We start from the raw sequence: 11,786 nt of genomic DNA on the forward strand, positions 1-11,786 counted from the left end.
GAGGCATAACATAAGGTAAAAATCAACTTGCTTGTCCAAGATTTCAATGAGATCCATGACTAACTAGATGCATAATAAAAAAAGTGAGATTTCTTTGTGGACATCAATGAAATCTTGGACAAGCAAGTTGATACTTACCTTACGGTAAGCCTCAGCAGGAGCATGAGTGTTTGATTAAGAGGTTGGTTTGTGTTAAAAATTTGTTTAGCGACAGTTTCAACAGAAGGACAACCAAATGAATATAGCTTACCAATTGGTGAGAAAATAATAAAAAGAATCTCACCACCACATAAGGTGGAGAGCTCAGAGATTTTCTTATGAATTCTTGTACATCGTTTTGAAAATGAGATAACCCTATCATCCTAATTTTCAATGATATTAATCTCAATTTTTCTTTACCCCCAGTTTGCCATTACAAAAAAGATAAAATGACAAAAAAAAAACCAACAAAAAAGTTAAAAAGGAATGCTTTACTCTAGATGGTTTGGATTAAAGTTCTTCTTGGATGGAATTCATATATATAGGCAAAAAATAAAGAAATTAGATGGAAATAAATCAAGAAAAAGGGCTTCCAAAGCCTATAAGGAAATAATGGATATCAAATTTATTACATTGAAAATTATGGTAAATTTTAGAACACGTTAGGCTGTAATACCATTGAAAATATGATGATGATGTCAATAGGATCTAAAATGACTCGGATTTTCTTCTCTCCTATTTTTGTTTTATGATGCATGAAATATCACAATGTCTGCATCAGGGTTATATAGAGTATAAGAGATGAAGAAAATCAAAATGTTCTATTTTTTAAGAATTCAAATCTTAGTGTTACTATGAATTGTAGTAATAATAAGTCGTTGGGTGAAAATTGAACATCTAAAATTAAACAACTTCACATTGAATAAGTTTATCTAGTTTAGGATTTTCCATGTGCAAAACCTTAATGTGCAAAAAATTAAACACCTAAAATTAAACATATTCACACAAAATAAGGTTATCTATTTTAGGATTTTCCATGTGCAAAAATTAGGTAGGTAAATATGTTTCTTGAATTCAGTATAAATCTTATGATATTGGTCGTATATAAATATATCAAATATGTCATTGATAGTCACTAAACTATCTATAAATATGACAAAGGCAAGCGCACCAATCAAACAATAGTAGAGCTATGGTGAGTAAGGAATATCATATCGACAAGGACTAAAAGTACTAGTAATTCCCATTTTTTTTATTATTTAGTCGACAAATAAGAGTGATTGTGTTTAATCTAAAATTAATATACTAATTTATCTAAGAATGCAACAGAGAATAAATCAAGGAAATAACTGAATAATAGCCAATGAGATAGACAGTACCCAGGAAAGAATCCACCTAGACTTCACCTATTATTATGAATCTGAATTAAATGATTTATTCTTTTATGTTTTGATCTGTAGAAATCCCTAAAAAAATATTAATAACTCTTTCGAGAGTAAGAACAACTGACTCTAGGTTGATTAATTAAAATCTGTTTCTAATTAAAACCCTTATTTTTGCATTAACTTGATCTATGGATTCCCTTATTAGATTTGACTCTAATCTGGTAGATTTATGTCATCCTATATCTAGGATTGCATGCAACTCCACTCGATTTTGCTAGATCCACTCTTAAATGGGACTTTTTCTCCACTGAAATAAGCATATTAAACATGAATTAATATCCCAAAAATATTAAAACAAGAAATAAGCATACATAATTGAGAACAAGAATCAAGTATTTATCATGTAAATCAGAAATCAAATAATAAGAGTCATTACAGGTTTCATCCTCTCTAGGTATCTAGGGAATTTAGTTTATAATCCTGAATAGAAACATCTCAAAGTTAGGATAACCACAAGAAATAAAGAAAGTCAATAAAATTTCGAAAGAAATTAATTGAAGATCTTCAATCTTGAGGGAGATCTGCTTCTAAGGTGATTCTAATGGCGTTCTTCGAGTGTTTTCTTTGATCTCCTCTGGTTGCCCCCTTTATGTCTTCTTTTAATTGGTATTTATAGACTTTAGATTGCTTAGAAAGCCTAAAAATTGGGGTTTTAAAAATAACATGAAATAAAATTAAGAAAATTAGCAGTGTTAGCAATCGGATTGCCTCTTGAGAAGAGCTTATTTAAAGTCTAAGCTCGACTTACCTCGCATTTTCATGGTTACGGTGGTTCGCAGAGTCAAAACTCCTCTTTGTCATTATCAATTTTATTATCAAAGTAAGGCTTGAGTTGAGTGCTATTTACCTTAAATGTGCCAAATTCAGAATGAGTTACCTCGACTGTACCGTATGGTAAGACATTCAGTACCGTAAAGGGATTTGATCCATTTGCATTAAGGTTTGAAGTGGCAATTCGAGGATTCATTTTATCTAGCAATACCTTGTCCCCAACCTGAAATTGTTTTGTTCTATCTACATGCTCATCATGGTGTCGCTTTGGCTCCTCATCGTGCTTTTTCGGTTTCTCCTTGCCATGTTTTTGCCATTCATCTAGTTCATCAATTTGCAAGATTCGTTCATCATAAATCATTTGCTGTATTGATTGGAACATGGCTACATTGCATTTTCTCGAGGGGTTTCCTGCAAAGAAGGGGTACCCACATGGTTACTCATATTAACAGAACTTGTAAAATCATCTCGATCATTAGATGTTTCACGAGCTTGGAGAGTAATTATTTCGTTACCTACACAAACTGCTAATTCACCTGTACCAACGTCTATTATAGTTCTAGTAGTTGCTAAAAAGGGTAACCCTAAAATTAAAGGTACGTCACTATCCTCATCCATGTTTAAAACAAAAAAAAATCAACTAGGAATATGAATTTATCAATTTTCATGAGAACATCTTCAATAATACCCCTAGAAAATCTAATGGTTCTATCTGGTAATTGAATACTCATCCTTGTTTGTTTGGTTTTCCCAAGACCTAATTGCTTAAACATTTTATATGGCATGACGTTAATACTAACCCTTTAATCATCCAAAGAATTATTAATATTCAAACTACCAATTAAATAAGGAATAGTAAAACTCTTTGGATCTTTCAACTTGTTGGGTTGTTTAGCAGTATAGTTGAGCAAACTGCATTTAGCGCCATAGTTGATGAATCATCTAACTTCCTTTTGTTTACCAAAATATCCTTTAAAAATTCAATGGAATTTAGAATCTGCAAAAGAGCTTCAATAAACAGTAAGTTAATATGTAATTTTTTAAGAAGTTTAAGAAAATTTCCAAATTGTTCATTCCTGTGGTCTCTCTTCGTCGCGTTAGGATATAGCACTTGAGGTTTATATTATTTACCAACCAGCATTTGCTCATTCTGGCTTACCTTAACCTTACCGTTACTTACCGTACTTTCTTACCTTGCATCTGATTTAGATTCAACTAAACCTTCTTCATCTTAAATAGTAATTGCATGAAGTTGCTCCCTTGGGTTAATTTTGGTATTGCTAGGCAAACTACCTTGTGTTCGTTCTGAGATTAACTTAGCAAATTGGGTGATTTGGTTCTCAAGTCCTCGAATTGATGCTTATTGATTTTTAAGTGCTATTTTAGTGTTTTGAAAGTGGGTTTTTGACACCAAGATAAACTTTGTTAACATCTCCTCAAGGTTTGACTTCTTCTCTTGCTGGTAAGGTTTTTTTTGGAAGCGTGGAGGGGGTTGTGCTCTCTGATTACCTTGACCACCCCAAGAGAAACTGGGATGATTCCTCCAACCTACATTATAGGTATCATTATAAGGGTTATTTTGAGGCCTAGAATTATTACCCATATAATTGATTTGTTCATTCTCTGTGCTAGGACCATAGGGTAAAAATTCTAGATTTTTCATTCCTCCTTCGTATTGTATTGCATCACTGGATGTACCTATGTAGAAACATAAAAACAATCAATTTTCTTATTCAATTGTTCTACCTAATTTCATAATGTGGTGACTACATCTAAATTGAAAACATCGGCTGCTTTTATCGGCTTTGTTCTCATGACTAGCCACTAATAATTATTCAGTGCCATATCCTGTATAAATTCATAAGCAGCTTTGGGTGTTTTATTGTTAAGTGTACCACCGGCTACTACATCGATCAACTGTCTAGTTGAAGGATTCAAATTGTTGTAGAAGGTTTGAACTTTTAACCATAAAGGTAACCCAGGGTGACGACACCTTCTTAATAAATCATTATATCTCTCTCATGCATCATATAAGGTTTTTAAATCAATCTGAATGAAGGAAGAGATATCATTCCTCAACTTGGTTGTCTTAGCCGATGGGAAATACTTCAGTAGGAATTTATCGGTCATTTGATCATTTAGTGATAGAACCTTGTGGTAAAGAATTCAACAACTATATAGCTTTGTACCTCAATGAGAAAGGGCATAACCGTAGGCTAATGGTGTCATCAGAAACACCATTTATCTTGAAAGTATCACAGACTTCCAGAAAATTAGCCAAATGATTATTTGGATCTTCGTCTTGCAAACCATCGAACTGAACAAACTGTTGAATCATCTGAATTGTATTTGACTTCAATTCAAAATTATTTTCAACAATGGTGGGTCTCACAACACTCGATTCAGCCCCAGTTAGAGTGGGCTTGACATAATCATACATAATACGAGGAACAGGATCTTGATTTGCAGGATTTGCAGCAATTGCAAGAGGTAGCTGATGATTTTGATTATCACCCATCTCCTCAGTAATAATAATGTCCTCTTCGTCTACTATATTATGTTGACTCTACATTGCTTCTCTACAATTTCTGTGAGCAGTACTTTCAATCTCACTGTCGGATAACAATCGTCCTAACGAGTTTCTTCTAGTCATAAACCAAAGGAACCTGTAAGAAGCAAACAAAAGAAAAATTAGAAAATAAAAATTAAAATAAAATAAAATGCAATAAAAATAAATGGCTAAATTAATAAAAATCAAATGTTCCTAATATTTTGTCCCCGGCAATGGTGCCAAAAATTTGATGGTCACTAAACTAACTATAAACGACAAAGGCAAGCGCACCTATCGATCAATAGTATAGCTATAGTGAGTAGGGAATATCATATACACTAGGACTAAAAGTACAAGTAACTATTGTTTTTCTATTATTTAGCAGAAAAATTAGAGTGATTGTGTTTAATATAGAATTACCAAACTAATTTATCTAAGAACGCAACAGAGAATAAATCAAGAAATAATCGAATAATATCCAATGGTATAGACAATACCCAGGAAAGAATCCACCAAGACTTCACTTATTATTATGAATCTGAGTTAAACGATTTATTCACTTGTGTCTTGATCTGTAGAAATCCCTAAATTATGTTAATATCTCCTTCGAGAGTAAGAACAACTGACTCTAGGTTGTTTAATTGAAATCTCTTTCTAATTAAAACCCCTATTGTTGCATTAACTCGATCTATGGATTCCCCTATTACATTTGACTCTAATCTAGTAATTTATGTCATTCTATTTCTAGGATTGCATGCAACTCCACTGAATTATGCTAGACTTACTCTTAAATAGGGAGTTTTGCTCCATTGAAATAAGCATTAAACATGATTTAATATCCCAAAAATATTAAAACAATAAATAAGCATACATAATTGAGAACAAGAATCAAGTATTTATCATGTAAATTAGAAATCAAATAATAAGATTCATCACAAGTTTCATCCTCCCTAGATATCTAGGGAATTTAGTTCATAATCCTGAATAGAAACATCTCAAAGTTAGGATGACCACAAGACATAAAGAAACTCAATAAAACTTCGAAAGAAATTAAACAGAGATCTTTGATCCGAATTGATTATGATGGTGTTCTTAGAGTGTTTTCTTTGATCTCCTATGATTGCCTCCTTTATGTCTTCTTCTAATTGGTATTTATAGACTTTAGAATGCATAGAAAGCCTAAAAATTGGGTTTTTCTATGTATTTAGGAAGCAGGCTGTGATATTGACGCAGGCTAGCATATTGGTGTGTGGCCTCCCCATGTGTGGCCAGCCCATATGGAAATGCTCAGGCTGTGTGGATCTTGAAAACAACTCTATATGTCTAATTTTGGCTCGTTTTTTACTCCATTCACTCCCAAATACTCTCCTAAGTTTAGAAACATGAATTTATAGGATTAGGAGCATCAAATTCACTAATTTGCATAATTAATCATCTAAAAATGCATTAAGAATGAGATTAAAATATGTTACTTTTATAGGTTATCAGTCATCAAAATGAAAAAAAATCATGATATTGGGGTGCATTTTAATTGAATTAAATGTTGAAAAGTATCAAAAATCGATAACTTTATTAGGTAAAATTAAAAGCTAACCCTAGAATAAGTGATAAAAGGTTCAAAAAAAAAAGGAAATACTTCTAAATAAATCGAGAGATAAGGCTCCAAAAACTTGTAAGGAAATCATTGATATCAAATTTAATGCATTGCAAATTATAGTACATTTTAAATCAGGTTACGTTGTACTACCATTGAAAGTATGATGAATATGTCAATAGCATCTAAAATGACTAGGATTTTGCTTCTCTATTATTTTATTTAAGGTTCCATGAAATATTACAATGTCTACATCAGAGTTATATAGAAAAAAAATAGATTAAGAAAATCAAATAGTTCTAAGTTTTAAGAATTCAACTTTTAGTGTTATCGCGAATTGCAGAAATAACAAGTTATTGAATAAAATTTGAGCACCTAAAATTGAAAAACTTCACACTGAATAGGGTTATCTAGTTTAGGATTTTCCATGTGCAAAAACTTGATGTGGAATCATGTAAGAAGAGAGAGATAGAGAAAGAATATTCCACTGTGATATATTCTTCTCCTTATGTTGCATGAAAACTCTTTAACAGTATCCTGTAATTGGGAAATATTTGGAACCTTCTTGTCCCACGTGATAGAGAGCAAGTTCATGTAGCCAACCAACATATGGTTTATGGTCTCTATTTTAACATTCTTGAGCATTGACTATTTAGGGTTTAGGAATATCTTTTTTCCAGATATCATGAGGTATCAACAAGCTACTTTCAATAAACTGGTGATTAATAAAATCTTTGCATCCTGTTTTGCTATTATTTGAGCTCAAGCTTGTGAATTTGCTTATATTATTGATACACTTTTCATTTTTAGGATACTGTTAAAAGTTTTCATGCAACATAAAGAGAATAATATATCATAGTGGAATATGCTCTCTCTCTTCTTACAAGATTCCACATCAAGTTTTTGCACATGGAAAATCTTAACCTAGATAACCATATTTAGTGTGAAGTTTTTTAATTTTAGGTGTTCAATTTTCATTCAACAACTTGTTAGTACTGAAATTCGTAGTAACAGTAAGAGTTGAATTCTTAAAACTTAGAATAATTTCATTTTCTTCATCTATTCTTCTTTATTTAACTCTAAAGCAGACATTGCAGTCTTTCATGTAAAATCCGAGTCATTTCAAATGTTGTTAACAACATCATCATACTCTCAATGGTAGTACGACCGAACCTGTTATAAAATTTATTGTAATTTGCAATGCAATAAACTTCATATCCATTATTTCATTATAGGTTTTGGAGCACTTTTTGTTGATTTATTTGCATCTAATTTCTTGATTTTTTGCCTATATATATGAATTTCATCCAAGAACTTCATTCCAAACCATCTTAAAGGCTAGTAAAGCATTCCTTTTTAACTTTTTGGTTTCTTTTGTCTCTTGATATTTTCTATAATGGCAAGCTCGAGTAAGAAGACTAGCAGAAAAGGAAAATTTGAGATTAAGATCATTGAAAATGAGGATGATAGGCTTATCTCATTTTCAATACGGTGTACAGAAATTAATCAAAAAATCTTTGAGATCTCCACTTTATGTGGTGTTGAGATTCTTTTTATTATTTTCTCACCAACTGGTAAGCCTTATTTGTTTGGTCATCCTTCTATTCAATCTGCTGCTAAACGATTTTTGAACCAAACCAACCTCTGAATGAAACCATATGCTCCTATTAAGGCTTTCCGTAAGGCAAGATTTATCTTGCATGTCGCAAATTTCAGTGAGGTCCACGACTAAGTAGATACGTCAAAAGAAAAACAAATGGATGTTGGGTATCAACCCAATTAGGCAACGAATAAGTAAAAAATAGCAGAAGAAATTGATAAATTGAATACACAAATTTAATGTGGAAAACCCGCCCCAAAAAAGGATAAAAAACCACGGGTAAAGATAATTTTACTATAGTGGCAAAAGAACAAAAATTAAAAAATATGGATGTTTCTCTATGATTGTAAAAGAGCCTATTTATAGGATAAATTCGTAGGTCAAATAAATTATGCTAATAAATGTTAAATATATTATACTAATAAATGTCAAATAAATTATGCTAATAAATTTTGATTCTGTTAATATGAGTGATCGCGTGATTTTGTGTTATAAGTTTTATATATTTATAATTAATCGTTCTTGAAACTAACTATTATTGCGATGTAGGAAAGTGTACCTATCGAACAGTAGTATAGTTTTAGCAAGACTGGGTTGTTGAACCCAAAGGAACTAAAAGTACTAGTAATGACTGTCTTTTTATTATCTAGCTTAAAAATAAGGTGGTTTTGTTTTAGCTAACTAATTAACTAATCTAAGAATTCACAAAGAATGGAATTGGGGGATTACTTTTGGAAAATGATTGAATTAAGACAATACCTAAGGAAAAATCCACCTCGACTGTACTTGTTATTCTGGCTCTGAAACATACGATTTATTCATTTAACTAGTTTCGTAGAGATCCCTAAGTTATGTTATTATCCCTATTCAAGACTAATAATGTCTAATCCCTAGATTGAATAATTGAGACTTTTCTCTAATTAACACTCTAGGGTTGCATTAACTCGATCCATGGATCCCCCTATTAGGTTTCACCCTAATTCGGCAAAATCTTGTCACCCTATCTCTAGGCACACAATCAACTCCGCTTAATTATGACAAATGTACTCTTAGACAGGGTCCATTCCTCCTCTAAATAAGATCTTATCTTGAACCAGTAGCCTGGGATATCAAAACAAGAATTAAGAACACATAATTAAAAACAAGTTAAATATTTATCATACAATTCAGAAAATAGTAACAAGATTCATCATAGGTTTCATTCCCGTTAGGTATTTAGGGGATTTAGTTCATAACTAAAAAGGAAAACATCTCAGAAGAATAATGAATACAAAACATAAAGAAAACCCAAAACTCCTAAAGGGAAGTTGAGGGTAGATATTCAGTCTTGATGATGAAACTGGCTTCTGAGATGGATCAATTGGATTTTTTCGAGTAATTCCTTCCTTCCTCTCTGTGTGCCCCCTTACTTTCCTCCTCTAGGGTGTATTTATAGGCTTTAGAATGCCTAGAAGCCCTCAAAATTGGCCTTTTTCCGAATTGAACTCAACTTGGGCTCGGCAGGGACACACCCATGTGACATACCTGTGTGAGTCGTGCTTCGAATCTACCAAATTGACACGGCCTTGTGGTCTGTCCGTGTGAGGAGGTTTAGGCCGTGTTGAATTCGTACTTTAGCCCATTTTTCACTGTTTTTGGCCCGTTTCTCGTTCCTTTCGCTCTCCTATGCTCTTCTAAGTATAAAACATGAAATTAAAGCATTAGGAGCATCGAATTCACCAATTATAATTTTTATCGATAATATCTCGAAATAATCCATAGGCAATCATACATTGAGAATTCAACTAAAAGAACATCACAGTTTCAATCATTCTAAGTTGAACATTTTATTCTGAAAACTTAGGTGTCTCCCCTCGTCTAAATAATTACCTTTGATTCAAAATATCACAGAGTTTCACATCCTCACTAAAGATTCACTCAAATCACTCGAGGTGTTTAAGGATAATAAATGAAGCACTCAATAGTCAATAATGAAAAGTCATTACCATAGGCTTGCATAAAAATCAAATCTCCACCACTATAAATTGAGATGATAAATCAATCAAAAGGTCTTTAGAGGTTTGTAATGAGGCTTGGTTAGAGGGTGTGGTCATAGGCTGGAAGCAAAAGTTAGAATCGAGATTCAATTGAAAAATCACTTAAAGATTTAATATCACTTGCATACAACAGAGCTTCTTCTCAGAATTTGGAATTTAAATACTTAAGCTCAAAAACAAAAGATTACTACTACTATTATGTATACATTTAATATTATTATTATTTTAAGAACAAGTTAAATTACAAAATAGAATAAAACATAGTTAAGAAACTATTTCAATTCAAATCTCGACAAAAATGGGGATCAAATTAATTTAGGGTGTAACACCTCAAACCCCGCCTAGAAGTTTGGCTCGAATCTGGCGTGTCATATTGAAGTGTTTTTCGAAAACCATGTTTCCATTAAAAATCCTTCTTAAAATTAAAAACTTATACCCTTTTTAAACCTTGTTAGAAAACCTCAGCTAAATAACATTCTTAACAACTTTGTAAAAATCTTGGTAGTTGCGAAAGCTTAATTTAAAAACAATTGCGGATACGTTATGTTTTGAACAACAGTAGTTGCTTTGGAAAACTGTGTTCTAATACTAGCAATTATAAGAACAATAAATAAAATTCCAAATTTGAAATCCAGAAAATTACAACGGCTTTACTACAACCCACATAAAAACATTTAAAAGTAATAATCAAAACTGTAACATAAACAGTGTGTGTGGCTTCCTTCGAGCCCCTCGCAGCTCCGATCCGTCTAAGGCTAGAAATTACCTGAAAGGTTAATAAATTGGGTGAGTTTACAAAAACTCAGTGTGTAACATAACCCAACCATAGCCCAAAATAGATCAAACCTCAAAGTCAGACTTATCTGGGCCTTGGCCCAGTACAGAAATCAGAATGAAACCCATAGGCCCATAGCAAATACAGAACAAATATATCATGAATGCAGAAATCCCAACCCAGAGCCATCCATAACACCCTCGTACTAGCCTTACACCATGTGGGGAGACTACACGACCCACCAAACTGCTACACACCACAAAAATTGCAGCGAGGCTGCCAGATATTGTGACGAAGTCACCAAATACAGATATTGTGGCTAGGCCACCAGAACAGATATATATATATTTGGTGAAGCCACCAGATTGCAGCGAGGCTGCCAGATATTGTGACGAAGTCACCAGAACAGATATATGTGGCGAGGCCACCAGATTGCAGCGAGGCTACCAGAACACTTCCTCCATCAATATAAACACATGTTCCATGCAACAGAAATAATATGTCATGGCATACATATACAGAAACAGAACATCATGCTTTCCAGCAAAAAAATAATCCTATGGGTAGAATCGTAATTTTGTACGCATAAGGGCATTTCAATAATTATTACCTATTGCTAAGGTTTCATGCTCATTCTAACATTTACCAAGTAATCAGAAGTACTTACCTCGTCTTTTTACCAAAGTGGGCCCGTTGGCCTATTGGCCTATTTTCGGCCCATTAAGCCCAAAAATACCGTTGTGCACGAAAATGCACACTCTGCACTCTTATCATCCAAATGCACCATATTCATTAACAATTGTCTCACGAGCGCTCACACGCTCACGAGTTCATAAAATACCAACGTTTCGGTATTTCGGCTTTTACCGATTCAGTCTAAGGGAGGGTGTCATTTACACACCTGGTTGATGACGATTGATGACGATATCTCCCACACGATAATCCTGTTAGGAGACTACAGTTAATCCGCGCTCCAAACACTCTTAGGTGACGCCCAACCCAAACGAGCACGTCTCAAAGCGAAAGGGATCAGCT

General features: G+C 33.1%; 1 non-coding gene across 1 annotated transcript; it reads left to right on the forward strand.

Moving 5' to 3' along the window:
- The first annotated feature begins 4,170 nt into the window (after positions 1-4,170).
- On the forward strand, positions 4,171-4,277 carry LOC121209292 (small nucleolar RNA R71). Its single transcript, XR_005904406.1, has one exon. It is a non-coding gene; the product is annotated as a small nucleolar RNA R71 (small nucleolar RNA).
- Positions 4,278-11,786: the final 7,509 nt, after the last annotated feature.

Source organism: Gossypium hirsutum, chromosome A10 (assembly GCF_007990345.1).
Source record: "Gossypium hirsutum isolate 1008001.06 chromosome A10, Gossypium_hirsutum_v2.1, whole genome shotgun sequence".
NCBI classification, from domain to species: Eukaryota; Viridiplantae; Streptophyta; class Magnoliopsida; order Malvales; family Malvaceae; genus Gossypium; species Gossypium hirsutum.